Source organism: Saimiri boliviensis, chromosome 10, assembly GCF_048565385.1.
Source record: "Saimiri boliviensis isolate mSaiBol1 chromosome 10, mSaiBol1.pri, whole genome shotgun sequence".
Lineage (NCBI taxonomy): Eukaryota > Metazoa > Chordata > Mammalia > Primates > Cebidae > Saimiri > Saimiri boliviensis.
The window spans coordinates 92,986,427-93,005,984 of NC_133458.1; the positions used below are offsets into that span (position 1 = coordinate 92,986,427).

At 42.8% G+C, this 19,558-nt stretch overlaps 1 long non-coding RNA gene across 9 annotated transcripts in view; it reads left to right on the plus strand.

Annotated features, from left to right (window-relative positions):
* The window catches only part of LOC120365330 (uncharacterized), a 127,802-nt gene extending 117,921 nt beyond the window's left edge, over positions 1 to 9,881 (plus strand). For 7 of the 9 annotated variants that reach the window (XR_012512184.1, XR_012512183.1, XR_012512182.1 and 4 more), the window contains 2 exons: positions 5,872 to 8,313; positions 9,045 to 9,881. This is a non-coding gene — a long non-coding RNA (uncharacterized LOC120365330). The remainder of the gene's footprint in view (positions 1 to 5,871; positions 8,314 to 9,044) is intronic. The other 2 variants (XR_012512185.1, XR_012512179.1) reach the window with 2 other exon arrangements.
* Positions 9,882 to 19,558: the final 9,677 nt, after the last annotated feature.

The window sequence follows — 19,558 nt, forward strand, 5'->3', positions numbered from 1 at the left end:
TACCAGGAGCACTGCCTGCTGGTGGCTTACAGTGGAATCTCTTGGCCTTTGGCCAAAGAGGGCTGCCTTGCTCAAGGTTCTGACCCCTCCTGGAGGTATCTTGCATTCAATGACTGGCCAGTGTGGGGGATACAAAGGCTGGACCCCTTTGCCTCAGTTGGGCCAGCTCTAGGGGCCATCCCAATCCCTGTGTGGCTGGCTGGCTGAGGCCTCTCCTGCAGCCCAGTCCTGCTGCCTGCATTCACTCACAGTTGTGGTCCCGAACAACTCTCCAATAGGCCCTCTGGACACAATCTCATCTCAGAGTCTGCTTCCTGGAAAATCTGACATGCCACAATGCCCCCAAAGTCCCTTGGGAGGAGGATTTCCTAACGAATGACCAGGGAGAAAAGACTTTCGGAATGTAAGAGAGAACAATGTGTGCCAGTCACACCACTGATGTAAATTCAGTCTTCAGTCTCCATGACCAGCTTCCCCTCCTGCTCTCCCGGGTGGGTTGGAGGAAGAAGGTAGCTATAGATGTGGTTAAAATAAGTTGTAGGCTAAAGAGATGGCTGAACCATGTATATATATGTGTATATATATATATACACACATATATATATGTATGTATATATGTATATATATATACACATATATATGTATGTATATATGTGTATATATATATACATATATATGTATGTATATATGTGTATATATATGTATATGTATATATGTGTATATATATGTATATGTATATATGTGTATATATATTTCTAGAATGTATCACAATCTGAATTACCATTATCTGTCTAATACGAAAGCCTTTAATCCGTTCTTGGGCAAATTTCTGTGTTCTGCAGGGAAATCTAAAAGTGAGCCTGTGGGGAGCCGTGAGGACTGGGTTGTGACTAGGAGTGGCTAGTTGATCACCTGTTGCATGTGCTTTGAATTAAATGATACAGTTCTCTTGCATTATATCCAAAATTCCAATAAAGATCTGATATTTGAGTTTTGAAAGATTTGTCTCTTATCCACATGCAAAAATGATAAGGTGATGATTTAATACCTTAACAAGGACTAGTTGTGGGATAGCTTAGAGCAAGGGAATGCTTAGAGGGGAGGGGGGTGTGGGTTTGCAGGTAGCTGGGGGTTTGTAGGCTTAGGTGGAGGGAACAAAGACAAACAACACCTACTTTTGGTTTCTTAGCTGAATACTGTGATGGTATGAGCTCAAACAATGTTTCAAAAACACAGTGTCCATATCCCTGGTGAAACCAAAGGGGATAGTAAATGCTGCACAGAAACATTACTGCTTTCGTTATTATGAATTTGTTACAGTTACCTCCTATGATGGCAAATGTTTTTGGTCTTCTATTTATAGGTAGTGATATAACGTGATATAAAAATTTTCTTTTAAAGTGAATTTATTTAAATACAAAATAACTGTTTACATTAAATATTTAGTAGTACAAATGGCCTTCAGATATTATTAAAAAATCATTGCAGTGATGGTATGTGAATGATAAAAGTGTAGATATAGAATCTATTGGCTCAAGAATTAGAGCAGAGAGATTGCCATCTAGCACATTGTGGAAACTTAGCAAACAGTATGTAAAATGCCAAATAACACCATCTAGGATGCATGTCAAACTGGTAAAACTGGTTACATTTTTGTTGTTTTTGATGTGTTCCTTACTAAGGTAGTTTTTCCCTCTGCTAAATGTAGAGCAAAATTGTTTGAGGACTTTGAGTGTCCGGCATGTTTGCATGGTTGATGAGATTTTGTTACTTATTGTGTCCATGTCCGTGTATTATTGCCCATTAATTACACACCCAACATGTATCAGGTATCGTTAAAGCCCATTAATGAAACATTAAAAGCTAGAGAATTTAAAGGGAATTGGGGTGAGGTGAGGGAAATCGTCCAGTCCGGAAGATTTCCAGACTAAATATAGAAGCACTTTAAGAACCTTGAGACGAACAGTGGTTTCAAACTTTTTCAGTCACAGAATATTCTGTTCAAATAGTATTAGATCTTACTAGGAAACCCCCCAGTACCATGGAGAAAAAGACAAATAACTGCTTGGTTGGAGAGGTGGGTGGGGTGCTGGGAACAGGAGAGTCCCTCAGGTGATACACAAATGAGTGTTCCTTCTTGTCTCTGCTAGTGCCCACACGCCACCCAGTTCCAGCCCACCCCTGAGGCTCTTGGGGTATGGCACACTGTTTGAAAACCTAACCTGAAAGTTTCCTTTTTATTCTCTCTACAACTGTCATTTTGTGTCTGCAGTGTAGTCAGTGGGCTTTTATTTTATGGGATGATACAGTGACTGTATACTCTCTCCCAGAGTACAACAGATGTGCCTGTAGAGCCTATGTATTTAGGAGAAAAACAAACAAATGACCTAGACTACAAGCTCTGTCAGGGCCTTGAGTTTCTTTTTGCTTATCATTGTGTAGCCCAGCACCTAGCAAATCTCCTGTCCACACTGAATGAACAAACAAAAAAATAGAAGAGAAAAGTCAGTCAATGGTAATTTTGAAAAATGAAATTAACGGGTCAAAGGGTGTGCACATTTTCATATCTTTTAGTGAATGAGTTTCTTATGAAGACCAGCTGGGGCCACAGTGGCGAATGACATAGAAAAGCAAATGCAAATTTGAGATGCCCAGAGGAGAAAGAATACCAGTGATGGGTGGGTTTGGGGACCTGTGAGACTTGAGCCAAAAGCACTTTTGGTTTGGATCACAAAGATGCTGTATGTAGGATTGGAAATACCATAGTAATCCTTCCCAAAGCCAGTCAGAAGCTTAGTTCAGGGCAAAAGCCAAGTGTTGGCTTAAAAGACATAACTCAGCAGCCTGTGGGGCAGCTCTGGGTGCCCATGCCATGGAGGAGCAAGCAGGAGTAGCTGCGTGCCCAACAGCTGCCCTGCTGAGTCTGCCCAATCCGAGCCTCAGTCACTGAGCTGGGAGTGTGCTCCTGTCATACACGTACAAAGTGTCCCCATCGCTCCCGGGGCTCTTCCTTTCTCCACCTTCCTGAGCCATTCTGCAAGGCAGTGAGTGTTTTCCATCTCTTCCCCAAGCTTTTCCAGAAAGCCCAGCCCTTGGGGAGCCTCTCCGGCCCCTGAACACTCCTTGTCCTCATGGCCAATCCCTGCGTGGGTGGCTTGCTGGGTATGCACTGGGCGTCTCCCTAACTGGATGGCAGGTCAGGGAGGGTGGGGTCTGCCACAATTTCACACTCTCCATGCCTCTCAAGGGATGCTCCCTAAGGCTACCTGGTTGACTGAATGACACTGAGAAACCTTGCAGCTTCTGGGAATGCTTCATTTCCAGTTCTTTCCTGATCCATATGCTTTTTGGGATTATCCAGCCCATGAAGGCTCAGATTGAATCACGAGTAGGTTTCCAGAGACTGAAGAGGGGCTTGATTTCTTCAAGCCTCACAGTGGAAAACTCCCTGGAGGTGTAGCATCTTCTCCTGGTAGGACATTCCCACCCACAGGTGTCACCTGCTATATGCTGAAGCAACTTGCTGCACAGAGATATTTGTTTAAAAGCTCTGCTGGCATAATTCCAGGTGGATTCAGCTAATCTACTCTGAAGGAACACGCACACATACACACACACACACACACACACACACACGCACAGTGAGGTTATTCATCGTGAAGGACTTACTGACCCACTTTAAAGGCAGCTGTATGCAACTATCTTGGATCAACAAAGAAACCTGAAATGAAATGATGAGGTGTGATCTGTGACATATCCTCACCTAAGAAGTATAATTTGAAATTGTGCTTCCATGCACCATCCCTTCTGACCCTATTCTTTTGAAAGATGGGGCCAAGAGTCGGAGAGGAGGGAGGGAAGCAACTTGATGGGTAGAATCTCAAGGTCATGGGCCACTCAGCTGGAGCCTTGCAGGAGACTTGCCTCCTCCCGGCCACTTGGCCCCAGGCCCAGCTCCAAGAGGCAGTTGCCAGGGCTGGGGGTGTGAAAATCCAGCTCACTCTCAGTTCCTCTTTCCTTGGCATGTTCTGGTTCCTGTTTCTGGCCTTGAATAATGGGAGAGAAAAGCAGCAAAATGCTATGTTTAGGAGCTCAGTCTTTGGAGACAGCAGCAGGAAAGGGCAGGAGACAGGTTTAACTTCCTGTTACGCCAAGCGGTGGGACCTTGAATAATTTGCTCAACATCTCCAAGCTTTGGTTTCCTCATCTGAAAATGGGTTGACATTTTTACCTGACAAGATTCTTGTGAAAAATAAATGGAATAGTAATTGTCAAGCTTTTAGCATAGTGTCAGGCACATAGGAGGAGTTCAGTAGGTGCATGTATTCAGCAACTGTTTATTAAGCACCTACTAAGTGCCAGGCATTGTTCTAGGCACTTGGGCCACATCAGTGAATGGTGGCAAGTGTTATGGGACTCAGCCAGCTTGAATCCTGGTGGGGTGCGCTGTGTGTGAGGTTGGAGAGAAGCATGGCTGAGCTTGTCATAGGATATCTCCATTTACTATTTCTACTGAACCTCAGAGTGAGCAGTGGGAAGGGAGAATGAGGGGGTCACATGATTACCCACACCCTCAGAGAGACCTGGGTCCCTTCCCCATTGGTAGCTGGAACACAAAACTCCCACAGTTGAGTCGAGTGCATGGGTCCCCTGTCCTCTCATGTGTTAGGGGGGCACCCGGTGATGTGGTCGAGAGCTTCCCTCACCCCTCCCCCGAGCACCGGTTAGCCCCAACTGCCTCTCCCTGGAACCTGCTGTGGGTCTTCTCTTCTTGTTCTGGATTTCAGCAGCACTGCCAGAAGAACGGGTTTAGTTAGGCATGGAACTATACACAGGCTTCACTTGCAAGCAGTTTTCAGATCTCTTCCTCAATTCACTCTTTCCCTCCATTTGCCTTGTCTGGTTTACCATGGTGCTGGCCACTGCTCCCAGGGGTCAAGATTTGAGCACCTAAGAGACTTAGGGACAGAGGTGACCCTGTGGAAGTTAGGGTGGCACATTCATTTCCACAAACTGTTCCTTGGGACGACGACCACAAAAAGGCACAGAGGAAGCTGGAGCCACAGATCTTGCACATCGTGGCAGGAGTCGTTTTGCCTGTTGGAGATTAAAAGGTGTAGTTTCCATGTCGATTACAGGTGGGAAACCAGCCAAGCTCAGTGCTGTTCTCTCATCCTTTCTGTATTTTAGGACATCTGTGCAGCTTTCCCATTCCTGTGGACAGAGGCAGGAATGTCACCTCCTGACACAAGAGAGCTTGTGTTAGCAGAGCTCTGAGAAGAAGGCATATTTGGGGTTTCCCAGCAGCTCCTGTGCCAGGGCTTGGATATTTAGATATCCAAATGTCCTGCAGCAATGGATATTTAGAGCAATCCACATGCACAGTATTGATGGCTGGTGCCTAGGGGACCCTGACGGTCTCTTATCGGTAGCAGAAGAAAGTTGGCTTCTTGAACCAATTAATAAGGAAGCATGGGCCAAGGTCCCCAAACAAGGGGACTTTTTTCAGCACATCGCAGCATTGGGCACAGCTCTGGAGCACTTTAGGTGTAGGCCTGAGGCGACAACAGCAGGGGAAAAACTCCATCCGCAGCCAGGCTACCCCAGTGTGCTACCAGTGGGGATTTCAGAGTTCCTCAGGAGGGACTGCGTCCCTAGGCCCTGGGACACCTTGCAGACCCGTCTGTGACTATTGAAAAGGTCCAGGCCCACCGCACTGCTGGCCTGTGGTTCTCTTCTGCCTTTTTGCCCTAGCTTGTTTGCCTAGGACACCATCACTAGGAAGGGGGACGGCCAACCAAGAGAGTCAGGTCACCAGGGACCCACTCCCACGCGGGTTAATAATGATCTCACTTCTCCTCTGCTTCCCAGGACCAGAAATATCTCCAAGAGCACCAGCAACCCCAGCTATCTGGACCTGAAGTGGATATGTTCAGAGGCATCCTGGCCCACCCCACCCTGACCCCAGAGAAGATGCTGCCGCACTCAGAAGATGCCAGAGCCAGCCACACTGCAAGTCCGGAAGGATCAAGCAAGGCAGCCTGCTCAGTGAAGGCTTCCTCTCCTGTAGCAGGAAGAGCAACGTTAAGAACAAATACGCCAGGCTGGACTACCCTGGAGATGTAATGACCAGACGTGAGACCCCAGAGACCAGAGTGACTATGGAGGACTGTCGTCACCTTGTTCCTGACCGTCTAATGCCTCTCAGCTCCAGGAGGCCACTGAGGTGAAACCTTGAAGGCTGGTTTTCCCTGGAAGCCAGCAGCCTGTCCACCTGTTCCACTTCCCTGCCTCTTGCAGCCTCCGCGCAAACACTACCATGGTTTGGGAGCACTGTAAGACAGAGTGAAAACAGACACCTCTGCTCACATCTCTGTCTCCTCTCATCTACTCAGATTAAATGCTTTCTTTCCTTGTTTTACACTGCTAGGGTTTTCATCACCCTGTTTTTTCTTTCTCTACATCAGCTACAAGAAAAATAAAGGAGTTACTGAGCAACCAAGATGTCACAACTGTTTTCACAGTTTTATTAATGAGTTGTTATACTCATTTTACAGATGCAGTTACCATTATAACATTGCTCCATCGCCCACTTATCCATTCATGCATCTGTCCATCCATCCATCCACCCATTTGTCCACTTCCAAAATGGTCATTTCATGTCTAATATGAGCCAAACGAAGTGCTTTCTACTTCAGACTCTGAATTCAGTGCTCTCTCTACTTCACCGTAGACATATGCCCCTTGAGTATATGGGAGCTTGATTCATTCAACAAATATTTGTTGTCTACCTCCAACATACTGGCATGTTCTAAATGCATCCAGTGAAACCATAGTGAAACAGACAAACAAACAAACAAAAAAAAAACCCATTCCTTCAAGGAGATTGCTTTTGGATTCGGGGAGATAGACAAAATAAAAATAATAAAGTCAAGTATATGTGTTCATGATACGTGCCATGGAGAAGAACAATACCCAGTAGGTAAATGGGGCAATTAACAAATCTAATGTAAATAAATGATTTCCATGAAATCATTGACTCACCAACAGAGGGAACACACTTTGATCCACAGTAAAATGTTCCTCGTTATTAATAATTTCTTCCCCTAAAGTATCGCAGGGGCTGCCAAGCGGCTCTCCTGTTTCCTCTTCCTTGGGGCTGATTGCATCCCATGATGTGCCCCAGGTTTTGAGATGCTCCTTATGAATGAAAATAGATCTGTCTGGTTCCTCCATCCATAGCGAGGGAGCCTGGACAGAAATAACTTCTGTGCATTTCTCCAGCTACATTTAGTGAAGTAATGCCTTTTCTTCTTTTTCTTTAAGATGTCCTATAAAACCTTATTGATTTAGCTCAGTTGTTTGAAATTTATGATGCTTTAGATAGGCTTTGGCCTGAGATTGCCTTGAGGAATGGTACAGGTAAGCAAATTAAGAATAAAAATAAGATTGCAAAAAATTACACCACTTACGGGAATAAGTTGCTTTTTTCTTTATCTTGAATAATTTGTTCTTAAACGCATCAGAGGGACCAAATCATAGTTGACTGATCGGCTTGTTATAAATAATTCTCACCTATTCCTAAAAGTGGGGGCTGCTGTGTACTTGCTACCTCCGTATCGACAATACTGTGCTTCAAGCCTATTGGATTTGAAAGTAATACAAGTGGCTTTTTAAAAACAAATATTCCAGAATGAGCACTTCATTAAATCGGGACCCACCTTTTACCCAAATTTAGCTAGACTTTAATGTGCATCAGGCATCTCCAATCTGAGGTTTTCCTATAGTCTATTTCAAAAGACATATTTGTTCAGCCTTATCAGTAAGGTACTCAATCATGCTTCCCTTGTATCAGGCACCTCCAGGGCAGGAGATAACACAAATGTGCTTGGTTTTTAATAGCTGAAAATATGTCTACGTGAGGTTAACTGTATTTACCCAATGCCAGATACCTGAATGGAGTGTAAAAAAATTAAGGTAATTATTAATTCCTCCAAATAGCTGGATGATGGTGTCATATTTGCAATGCATAGATTACGCCATCATGTCAGATTTGGGACATTTTGGGAGGCTGAGAATGGGACGGGGATGGGTGGCAGTGAGTAACATCAGATTGGGTGGATATGTAATTCCAAAGTTGGAATTAGTGCCCCCATTTTAACAGCAATTCCTTTATTTAACAGCAGTTCTTTTCTGTTTATCATTTTAGAAAAAACTAGAAAATACAGAAATACATCAAGAAGGAAAAAATTTAAAAATCGACCTGAATCCCACCAACCAGAGATAGCTATTAATGATTGTGGCATATTTATTGTAAGTTTTTTTATTTCTCTCTTTATGCAAACACATTTTTAAAGAATGTAAAGTATTATATTGTTTATATGACTTTAAATGCTGCTTTTTCACTTATTACAATTAGGACTTTTTTCATGTTAATAATGCTTCCTGAAAACATAAGTATCTAATGGTTACATCATAATTTATTCACTTTCCCTTGTTGATGAACATTTACATTGCTTTTATTTTTTCTTGCTAATATAAAATAAGCACTCTTGAACATAAATACATGCTGACAGCTCTGAAAATTACTCCATGCCTTTATTCTTTTTTTTTTTTTTTTTTGAGACAGGGTCTCACTCTGTCACCCAGGCTGGAATACAATGGCATGATCTCTGCCTCCTGGTTTCAAGCCATTCTCGTGCCTCAGCCTCCCAAGTAGCTGGGGCCACAGGCATGTGCCACCATGCCTGGCTAATTTTTGCATTTTTTGGTAGACATGGGGTTTCACCGTGTTGGCCAGGCTGGTCTCAAATTCCTGGCCTCAAGAGATCCACCCATCTCAGCCTCCCAAAGTGCTGGGATTACAGGTGTGAGCCATTGCGCCCAGCCATGCCCTTATTCTTGATCACCTTCCCTGCCTTTGGAGGGGTTATGGAGACATAAAGTATGCCTAAGATCCTTATAATAGAATAGATGGTTTATTTGTGGCAAGGATACTTTGCATTGATCAGTTGCATTTAATCAATTAATTACTTTTTCAACAGGATTTCACTAAAGTCATGTATGCTAGGCATTGTGGAGGGACTGCAAAACGATTTCAAGGACCGCACCATCTTGTTGGAAAGATGCCTAGACAGCCTGATCGTGTTTGATGACACATAACTGCTAACAGTTACATGGAACTTTCTATATGCTGTATACAAACATACAAATGTATGTATGTATATTTGCTTAACCCTTACAACAGCTACTGCTATTATTATGAATCCTGTTTCAATGTGAGAAAACCAAAACATGAAGAGGTTAAGTAATTTGACCAAGATTACACAGCTAATATTGGTGGAACTGTGATTAGGATCCAGGCATTCAGGTTCCAGAGTTCATACTCGTCACATACCACGTGTATCTTGAATATAATAATATAGAGAAAATGAATTATAGAAAGTATATGTCTAGGTAAGCATTTTCCAGAGGTGACTTTTTTTTTTTTTTTTTTTTTTTTTGCATTGGGTTTGTAAACTTTCAACAATAAAGCAGGTTGGACTCTATATATCAGTCAAAGCTATTCTGATGTTGGTCTCTATATATCAATCAAAGCTATTCTGATGTCACCTGGAAAGGTTAAGGATGTTAATGAGAATTGCTAATCCAAGAGACGCAAATAATCGCATCTGATTTGGGTAAGTCAATTATTTTAAAGCAGAAGAATCACCCTTCCACCTAAGGAACCTCTGAGGGAAGTACTGGAAAAAATAATGCTTTGTAATAAGACTAGCAGGGCTTTTGATTTGTAATAAATAACTATCTTAATAAATGTCATTTCAATTCCTATACTTTTAAAAAAGTTCGTTGAATGAATTAAAGAACAAATGAGTGAGCAATGCTTTTGGCTATCGGCTTTCAGAGGATGTAGTAGTGTGAAACGGACGCAGTGCTGTGCTGGCACCAGCGTGTCCTGGCTCGCATCTCTTTTCCACTTGTGTTCGGTGACTTTGCGTTGGTAGCTTGACATCAGCCATGGTGGAAACATTTAAACTGAAGAACTCAGAACATGACTCATATTACAGAGCTTTTTGTGTTTTCCTGGAGCTAGGTGTTAAGCATTTACCAGCATACCACTGCCTGGACTCATGAGTAAATTCACAAGTGAGAAGAAATTCTGTGAGTCCGGGAGATGGAAGTGTAATGAGAATATCAACTTGAATCTTTTTATCCGTTGCCTTTTCGATTGGGTCATGTCAGAGTGCGAGTAGACTTTGTTAAGACAGTTGAGATACTTAGGTAGGTAGAGGGGTGAGTGTGGTTGAAGAGTAAAGGCCGTTTGTGGAGGACAAGAGAGTGACGGCGCTCTCTCAAGTGTTCTGCCACCGGCAGTGAAAGTCAGGAGAAGGGTCTAGCACAGGGACACCGCATCTGTCCAGCGTAAGTGAGTGCTGAGTCCAAGGCCCGCAATTCAGGCCAGCGCTCAGGAGCACTGTCAGTTCAGCCAGGCCCAACTCTCTTTCCCAGGCCCACAGCATGGATGGCACCCAGAATCCAAGCAGGCGGTGCTGGTGGATACACCTAGGAGGACCTGGTGGAGCACCATTTGTATGCAGAGATAAGGAAATAGAGATGTATGAGCTGGAAGAAGATCTTATATGTCTGATTCAATTCCCTCATTTCACAGGTAAGGAAAATGGGCCCCAAAGAATGAAGTGGGGTGTCCTGAGGTCATGAGGCTGGTATATAGCAAGGATCTGGATCAGACAGCAGGGTGTGACCCTCAGCTCTCCCTGTACTTGCTGCTTGACATTGGATAGGTTATTCAGCCCTACGTGTTTTCTCATGAATACATAGAGCTTACATACAAATGGTGTGAGAGCTTGCATATAGTAAGCTCTCAATAGATATTACTAATACTGGCCAGGAGCAGTGGCTGACACCTGTAATACTAGCACTTTGGGAGGCTGAGATGGGTGGATCCCTTGAAGTCAGGAGTTGGTGAAACCCGGTCTCTACTAAAAATACAAAAAATTAGCCGGGCATGGTGGTGGGCACATATAATCCCAGCTACTCAGGAGGCTGAGACAAGAGAATCACTTGAACCTAGAAGGCGGAGTTTGCAGTGAGCCCCGATCATGCCACTGCACTTCAGCCTGGGTGACAGAACCAGACTCCATCTTAAAAAAAAAAAAAAGCGTAATACAGAGTACTTGTTTTGGCACTGTTCTCTTTTATAGCCAGAAAGGGAGAGAGAAAGGAAGATTACAGAAAAAAAATATTAATATATTAAAAGCATAATACTGCTAATTAATGATGTATTAATTCAATATGCTATTATATCAAAACCCAGGATACTATTAATTAATATTGTATGGAAAACCACCATACACATTGGTAAAACATTAACATTTTCAAATCTCCAATCCAAGAATTTCCCCCAAATCCAGATTGTGCAGGTGTTTTAGTGAATGATTCACCCTACAGCATTACTTAATACATTTTTGTTTAAACTTCACTGGATTTGTAGTTGAATGAGCGGTCAGATAATCACCAGACGTCTTGAAAGGGCACACGCTCCCTCAGGCCTTTTCTTGGAGAAAGTTTAAAGAAACCTCTTCCCTCCCATCAGAGAGGCCAACCAGGAGTCCCTTTATGTTGACAGTGAAGGTATTTGGGGCTACACCTCTTTCAAGTGCTCTGCTACCCCAGTAAAAGTCAGGAGAAGGCCCTGGCACAGGACACACCTGATCTGTTTGGCGTGAGTGAGTGCTGAGTCAAAAGCCTGCAATTAAGGCCAGCGGCTGGGAGGAGGCCTGGTCCCTGCCTCTCCTTGCTTTGCCTCACCCCACCCAAATGCAGGTCATGTTCATCATCTGCTAGCCAGCAAGGAAGATGCGTGGGGAACACGTTTCAGGACCTGAGCCTGGAGCCTGACCCTCTGGGCTCTACCACTTGCTTTCTTCATTTCCAAAGGCAAAGCACTTGACCTCTCTGAGCCTCCACTTCTCATCCATAAAATGGGGATAATGATAAAAGTGACTGCTTCATAGGAATGTTGAGAGGATCAGCTCAAGTAACAGGTGACAAGTGGCACATAATAAGTACTCTGTTTCATGTTTCTGATTTATTTTATTTTAGGTTTTTTACTGTGGTAAAATATACATAACATAAAATTTGCCGTTTTAAGATTTTTAAGTGTCAGTGGCATTGAATATACTCACATTGTCATGCAACCGTCAACACCGTCCACCTCCAGACTTCTCCATCATCCCAAACTGAAACTCTACTCATTAAACAATAACTCCTCATTCCCGCTTCCCCTTAGCCTCTGGGAACCATTGTTCTTTGCCCATTTTTAAATGGAGGTTGTTGCTGGGTTGTGGGAGTTCTTTATTCTGGATATTAATCCTTTACCAAATAGATAATTTGAATTTTTTTTCCTATTCTGTGGGATGCTTGGCCGTGTCTTTTGATGCACAAAAGATTTTAATTTTGGTGAAGTCTGGTTTACCTATTTTTCCTTTTATTGCCTGTGTTTTGGTGTTAATTCCAAGAAATCATTGAAAAATTCAATGTCCTGAAGTTTTGCCCCTATTTTCTTCTAAGAGTTTTATAGTTTTAGCTCTGATGTTTGGGTCTTTGATCCACTTTGAGTTAATTTTCGTATATGTGTAAGGTAATGGTACAACTTCATCCTTTTACATGGGGATATCCAGTTTTTCCAGCACTATTCATTGAAAAAAAATACTGTCTTTTCTCCATTGAATGGTCTTGGCACCCCTGTAGAAAATTGTTTGACCCTATGTATTAAGGTTTGTTTCTGATTTCATTGGTCTGTGTGTCTGTCTTTATGCCAGCACCACTCTGTTTTCATTACTGTAGCTCAATATCAAGTTTTGAAATCAGGAAGTGTGAGACCTTCAACTTTGTTCTTCATTTTTCAGGATTGTTTTGGCTATTCTGGGCCTCTTGAGATTCCGTATGAATTCTAGGATGGGTTTATCTATTTCCATAAACACTGTGACTGGAATTTTGATGGGAGTTGCACTGAATCTGTAGATCACTTTGGGTATTATTGGCATCTTAACAACCAGTCCACAAACACAAGATATCTTTTCATTTATTTATGTCTTTAATTTCTTTTAGCAACATTTTGTGTTTTCAGTATACAAGTTCTTTGCCTCCTTGGTTAAATTTATTCCTATTTAATTTATTTTTAACACTAAAATAACACTAAATTTGTGTGTGGTTTTATTCGAAAACTTTACAAATATTAACTTTTCAATCCTTACAACATTCTACAGATGGGAGAAACTGAGGTAAAAATAGAGAAATAAAGGTGTAGCAAAAAGGTAAATAAAATACTGTGATGAATAATATAATAGGAGAAATATGCTTGTCAACACATACAAATATTTACGTCTAGATACAATCTATCTTGACAAGATAAAGCAAGGTAAACGTGTGTGTGTGTGTGTGTGTGTGTGTGTGTGTGTAATTATTTTTTATTCCCTTGTTTTGGGAGTGGTTCAAGGTGTGGCACATACCAGGATAATGTGAATTGATTTATGCCTTTTGCTATAATGTAGATGAATAATTCCCACACTTTGAAATTTTCCTGCCCTATTATTATTTCCTTTTTGTAACCTTCCCACTCCTATTTCACACCTCCTAAAAGTGCCACCAAGCATATATTTAATTTTTAGCATAAAGTAAATTGAGGCTTTCCATGATGACCTTTTAGAGAGTTTTGCAAAACCTTGTGAGTACATGGAAACACCCAAGTGCGTTGGAAACCAGGGTTTGAGAATTACTAGACAAAATACCTACCTGGTTGATATTCAAACTGACTATTGAAAGATATTTTCTTACTAAGACTTCAGAGCAAGTCAAAGATAAATGTTTTGGGGGTTTTCCTTTGGTTCCCATCTTTGTGCCATGATGTTAGACTGTAAAAGCCAGCTTGGGGTGTGGGGCCTTGAGTTTCACTGTATTTCTGAAGCAGACGGGGTGACAGGCTAGAGTGGTCTGTGTGGGGAGGCAGCCAGGAAGCCTGGCTTGGGTGGATGGTAAGACTCAGCCTGAGCAGCAGACCCCTGGAGGGCCAGGCTCTGTCTCTAAGATGCCAAATCCAGGGTCTCCCAACCATGGCCTCTCTGGGATTCTGGTCATTAATCAACTAAAAGGTGAGTCTCATTTGCCAGCCTGCCTCCTAAGTAACTTCCAAGCAGTAGTAGAATTCATTCATTCCTTCATTTATGCCTGAGTAAATAACCTCAATACGTATCTATTGAGCTTTTTGCCAAAGTATAGCAATGATGCCTAAGTCCAGTGTCAAGGAATAAGTAGCAGTGTGTCAGGTAGACAAGGGAGGTTTATCAATCTGGGCCCAAGCAGGAGAGCAAAACTACACCATGGTTTGAACGGGAGAAGCTTAATATGAGGAATTGTTGACTATATCAGGAATTGGAGTAACAGGTTATTGGCTAGAAATAAGTAAAGAGAGTTTAAATAATATAAGCATAGCAGACCCAAGGAGAAGCCACTGCCCCCAGGCCTGAAATTCAGATCTTGTTGGACAGGACATGGCCGTGGCTTACAGATTGGCAGAGAAGATGCTATGTTGCTATGCTGGTGGAACTTCCTGGAACCTGGAACTTGCCAGAAATCTACCCATGCAGGGTATTGGGGAAGGCTATTCATGAGAAGGTGTCTCACAGGAGGCACTCTGATATAAACTGCCCCAAGCTGAGGGATGCTAGGGAAAGCTACTGGTTACAGGGCATGTAGGAGCTGGGCCCTGGCACTGGGAAGTGCTAGAGAGGCCTGCTGAGCAAGCTCATGGGAAGCAGGAAGCAAACCCTTTTCCTCCTGCAGTGTTTCTGCAGCACCCTCTATTGACAAAGCTTAACATCATGTCGGCTAACAAAGAAAAAAAAAATCATCAACGGGCCCACATCTATTTTCACGGAGAATGCAAAAAGGGTGAATTTGGAGCAGAGAGGCAATATCCTGATAACCAGCACAAGAGGGCAGGGAATTCCAGGTGGAGGGAATACCATGTGCCAAGGCGAGAAGGCATGAGAGTTGTGTCAGATTCTGGGAGTGGCAGGTTTTTATTTTGACAACCAGAAGAAGGTCATCCACATCTATCTCTGATCTCCTTAACCACAGTCTGTGTTTCTAGAAGGGTCTGAAATGGTGGTTTTATATCTCTGTATATAAAACCTCGACACAATCAGGCTCAATAACTATTGATTGCTTAATTGTTGCAATACTATGGATTATTCTATTTGACAAGTTTAAAATGAGCTATCAAGGCATGCTGGCTGCATTTTTAGAAGTATAGGTTTCAGCTGTAGGAGCTGGTTCCTATTACATGTGGAATATTGTGTCCATTCAGAGCTCCCTACCTAATGAAGGTTACTGAAAAACAAAAAACAGTAACAACAAAAAGCACAAGGGATAAAGTGCCCAGGATGGTCAAGTGTTTGGAAACTTAATTTTGCTACAGTTGCATCCTGTTTGTTCTCATGCCTCCTGGCCACTCCCTAGATTTCCTGTTTTGTACTGATCACAAAAATGTTAATTACCAGGATTTGGTCCTCAGTCCCTGTATGCTGGCTAACTTCATCCACATCCATATCCATATCTTTTTTTTTTTTTTTTTTTTTTTTTTGAGACAGGGTCTCTTTCTGTCACCCAGGCTGGAGTGCAGTGATACAATCTCAGCTCACTGCAACCTCCACCTTCCGGGTTCAAGCGATTCTTCTGCCTCAGCTTTCCAAGTAGCTGGGAATACAGGCATGCGCCACCACGCCCAGCTAAGTTTTGTATTTTTAGTAGAGACAGGTTTCACCATGTTGGCCAGGAGAGTCTCGATCTCCTGACCTCGTGATCCACCCATCTCAGCTTCCCAAAGTGCTGGGATTCCCACCGCGCCCAGCCTACACCCGTGTCTTTAATGGCATTTATGGGACCGTAATTCATACACCCAAGTCTCGTGCCCAGATCTCTCCTCTGAGGCCTGATACCACCCACTCAACATCACTTATGTCCCACAGACACTGCAGACTTGACACATGCAAAGTGGCACTCCCTAGCTCCCTGTTCCACAACTGGTTTTCCTTGTCCTTCGTCTTAGGATGTCACCATCCACTCAAGCCAGAAAAATGGGGTTGAATTTCCCTCTCCTGCACGCACAGATTCAAGTCTTACCGATTCAATATTTTCAGCACATTTCCAGTGCATCCATTTCTTGCCATTCCCCCAGCTGTTATTTTCAATGAGGCCAGGGTCATCTCTCTGCCTGCTCTCAGAATGATCTCCTCATGGACAACCCTGTCATCAACTTGTCCCTGTTGAGTTGCTTCTGTACCCATTAGTCAAGACGTCTTTCTCAAGCTGTGATATTATTATGTTATCTCCCTGCTTAAAACTCTTTGACATGACTTTCAAATGTCCTTGGCAATCTGGTTCTGGCTTTCCTCTCCATCATTATCTCTTATTACACCACCACCCTATCCCCTCTGTCCCCCACCACCTCTCCAGCAATGCCACTGGGCCTTTGCACATACTGTTCCCAGTGCTTGGCCTCACTCTCTCCTTCCCTATCCACTGCTGCTGTCTCCTTTGAGTGTCCATCCCAGATCCAGTAATTCTTCCCTTCCATCCTATAAGCTCTTTCAAGGCAGGAATCATGACGTATTCATCTTTGCATCCCAAGGACCCAGGAAGCTGCCTAGAACAGTGGGAACTGAATTGTATTGAATTGACTTTTTCCTGAGCCAGGAGAATAATGTGAGAAGCAGGAGAGAGAGGACCACATGGTTGCTGACTCTGAACAATGAGAGTGCTATTACGTAAAAGAGGAAATTCTGTGTTCCTCACAAAAACGTAGAAACCAAAATAGCAGGTGGGTTTCTAAGGAGATAAAATCCAAGTTCATATATAGGAGATTTTAGTAACCCCATCTACCTAATAGTGTCAGTGTTGAAAATTAGTGAGTGTCCCCTACTGGAAATGCTCATAGGTATGTCCACTGAGCAATTTCTGCTGTGGGGTGCTTTGAGCAGATGGGCTCTGAAACCCTTCTGGACCCAGAGTTCCATGATTCTAGATGCAACATAGAATTAACTTACAGTGACCTGGAATTTGCCCTCTTAAGAACTTAATAATGGTGTCTCACCAAGATGTTCCCTGGTGAATGACTTGAAGAAATGCCTTTGAAATCAGAGTATAGTTGGTAATCAGCAGCATCCCTGAGGATGGATGTGGCATTCATAAATCTGAGGAAGCTTCAGGAGTTGGTGATAGGACTCAGGATGGACAGGTAGCATGCCAGGGATGTGGCAGAGCAGAGGTGGGCAAGGCTTGATTCCAGGAGTTCCTGCAGGTGGTGTCCCAGGTGTGGTCCTGTAGGTGGGCAAAGTTCTGTATGATGGGAACTTGGTGGCAGATGAGTGGCAGTCCAGGCAGGCTAGGGTAGCGCAGGGCCTCCAGGTTAGAAGAACTGGCAAGAACCGGTCAGGACCCCACTCTCAGGCACCTAAGGTGGCAGCACTAAGGCAGAGATCCTGCTGCTGTGGCTGGGCAATAGGAGGAGGCCATGTTTATAAGTGTTCTGAATAACGGCCTCATCTGTAAGATCAGGGTGGAACCACAATTGGAAGCTTGGATACTGAAGCTCTGACAAGCTGGTCTGAAATCTCTCTTTTTCCCATCACTCAGAGGCAACAGGGTTGGTTTCTCAACTGGGATACTCTGAGCTCCTTCTACTTGGAGCTAAGTGGCTGTTCCTTTGGAGAGGGCACAGATGTGGAGACATTAAGAGTTCCATCTTCACAGCTTCGAGGTTAACCTAGTAGGTCATCAAGGTGATGGAGCCTCAGTTCGAGAAAGAGTTCCCCCTACTGGCAGATCTAAGCCAGAGTCTGTTGACTCAGGTACCTGACAATTTTTGAAGATGCATTTCAGATAAAGAAGTTAAGCTATAAGAATAAGAAAATCTTAGCTAGGCTTTATTTTGCTTTTTCCTGATTGGTTAGAGATTCTTGGAGCATTCTCTTTTTTCTCAATCAACTTTATTGAGTTATAATTTAAATAAAATAAAATGTAGTGATACGGTTTGGCTGTGTCCCCACCCAAAATCTCATCTTGAATTGTAATCCTCATGATCATCATAATCCCCATGTGTCAAAGGAGAGACCAGGTGGAAGTAATTGAATCATGGGGGCCATTTTCCCCAGGCTGTTCTCGTGATAGTGAGTGAGTTCTCACGAGATCTGATGGTTTTCTGTGTTTGGTAGTTCCTGGGGCGATCATTCTCTTTCCTGCCGCAGCGTGGGGAAGGTGTCTTGCTTCCCCTTCGCCTTCCTACTTGGTTGAAACTTTCCTGAGACCTCCCCAGCCCTGCAGAACCGTGAGTCAATTAAACCTCTTTTCTTCATAAATTACCCAGTCTCAGGCAGTTCTTTGTAGCAGTATGAAAATAGACGAATACACACGGACACATACACCTGAGTAACCACCACTATCGCAATCAGGATATCGAATATTTCTATCGAGCCAAAAATGTCCTTTGTGATTTTTGTAGTCAGTCCCCACCCTTGATTCCTCATGCCCCAGGCAACCATGTTTCTGCTTCCCGTCGTATAGACTGGTATTGCCTGTGTTTGAATTTCAAGTACATTGAATTGCACGGTATATGCTGCTTTGTCTAAGTTTTTTTCACTTAGCATAATGTTTTTGAAATTCATTCATGTTGTATTAGTAGTTTTTAGCATTATATTGCACTGCAGTATTTCATTGTATATATCAGTTGTTTATCCATTGACCAGTTGAATGTTTGGGCTATTTCCAGTTTTGGGCTATTTTGAATAAAGGTGCTAAGTTCAGGTCTTCTTTAGTGGACATAAGTTTTCATTTCTCCTGAGTAAATACCTGCAGGTGGAATTTCTGAATCATATTATAAGTATATATATAATTTTATAAGAAGCTGTTTTCCACAGTGGTTGTGTTTTTCACCAGCAGCATATGGGAGTTCACCTCCTTCACATCCTTGCCAACACTTGCTGTGGTCAGTCCTTTAAATTTTAGCCATTTTGGTGGCTGGGTTGAGTATATGAAAAATCATTGTTAGGTTTAGTTGTTCTCCTGGTAGCAAGATCTTAAAGCCTTAAAAAATATATTTAAAAAGTTTTAATTGTAATAAAAAACACATGGCATAAAATTGATCATCTTAGACATTTTTGAGTGTAGTTCACCAGGGTTAAGTATGTTCACATTATTCTACAACAGCTCTCCAGAATGTTTTCGTCCTGCCAAACAGAAGTTCCATACCCACTGAGAACAATGCCTCATTTCACCTTTGCCAGGAGCCTTTTAAAATTACGCTTTTTATTTTGAGATACTTATAAATGTATATGCAATTGTAAGAAATAATACGGAGATATCCTGTATACTCTTGACCCACTTTCCCTCAAAGGTAGCATCTCACAAACCTATAGTACAATATCACAACCTATTGGAGACTTTTAAAAAATACACACTTCTCAAAGTTGAGTAAGAAGTC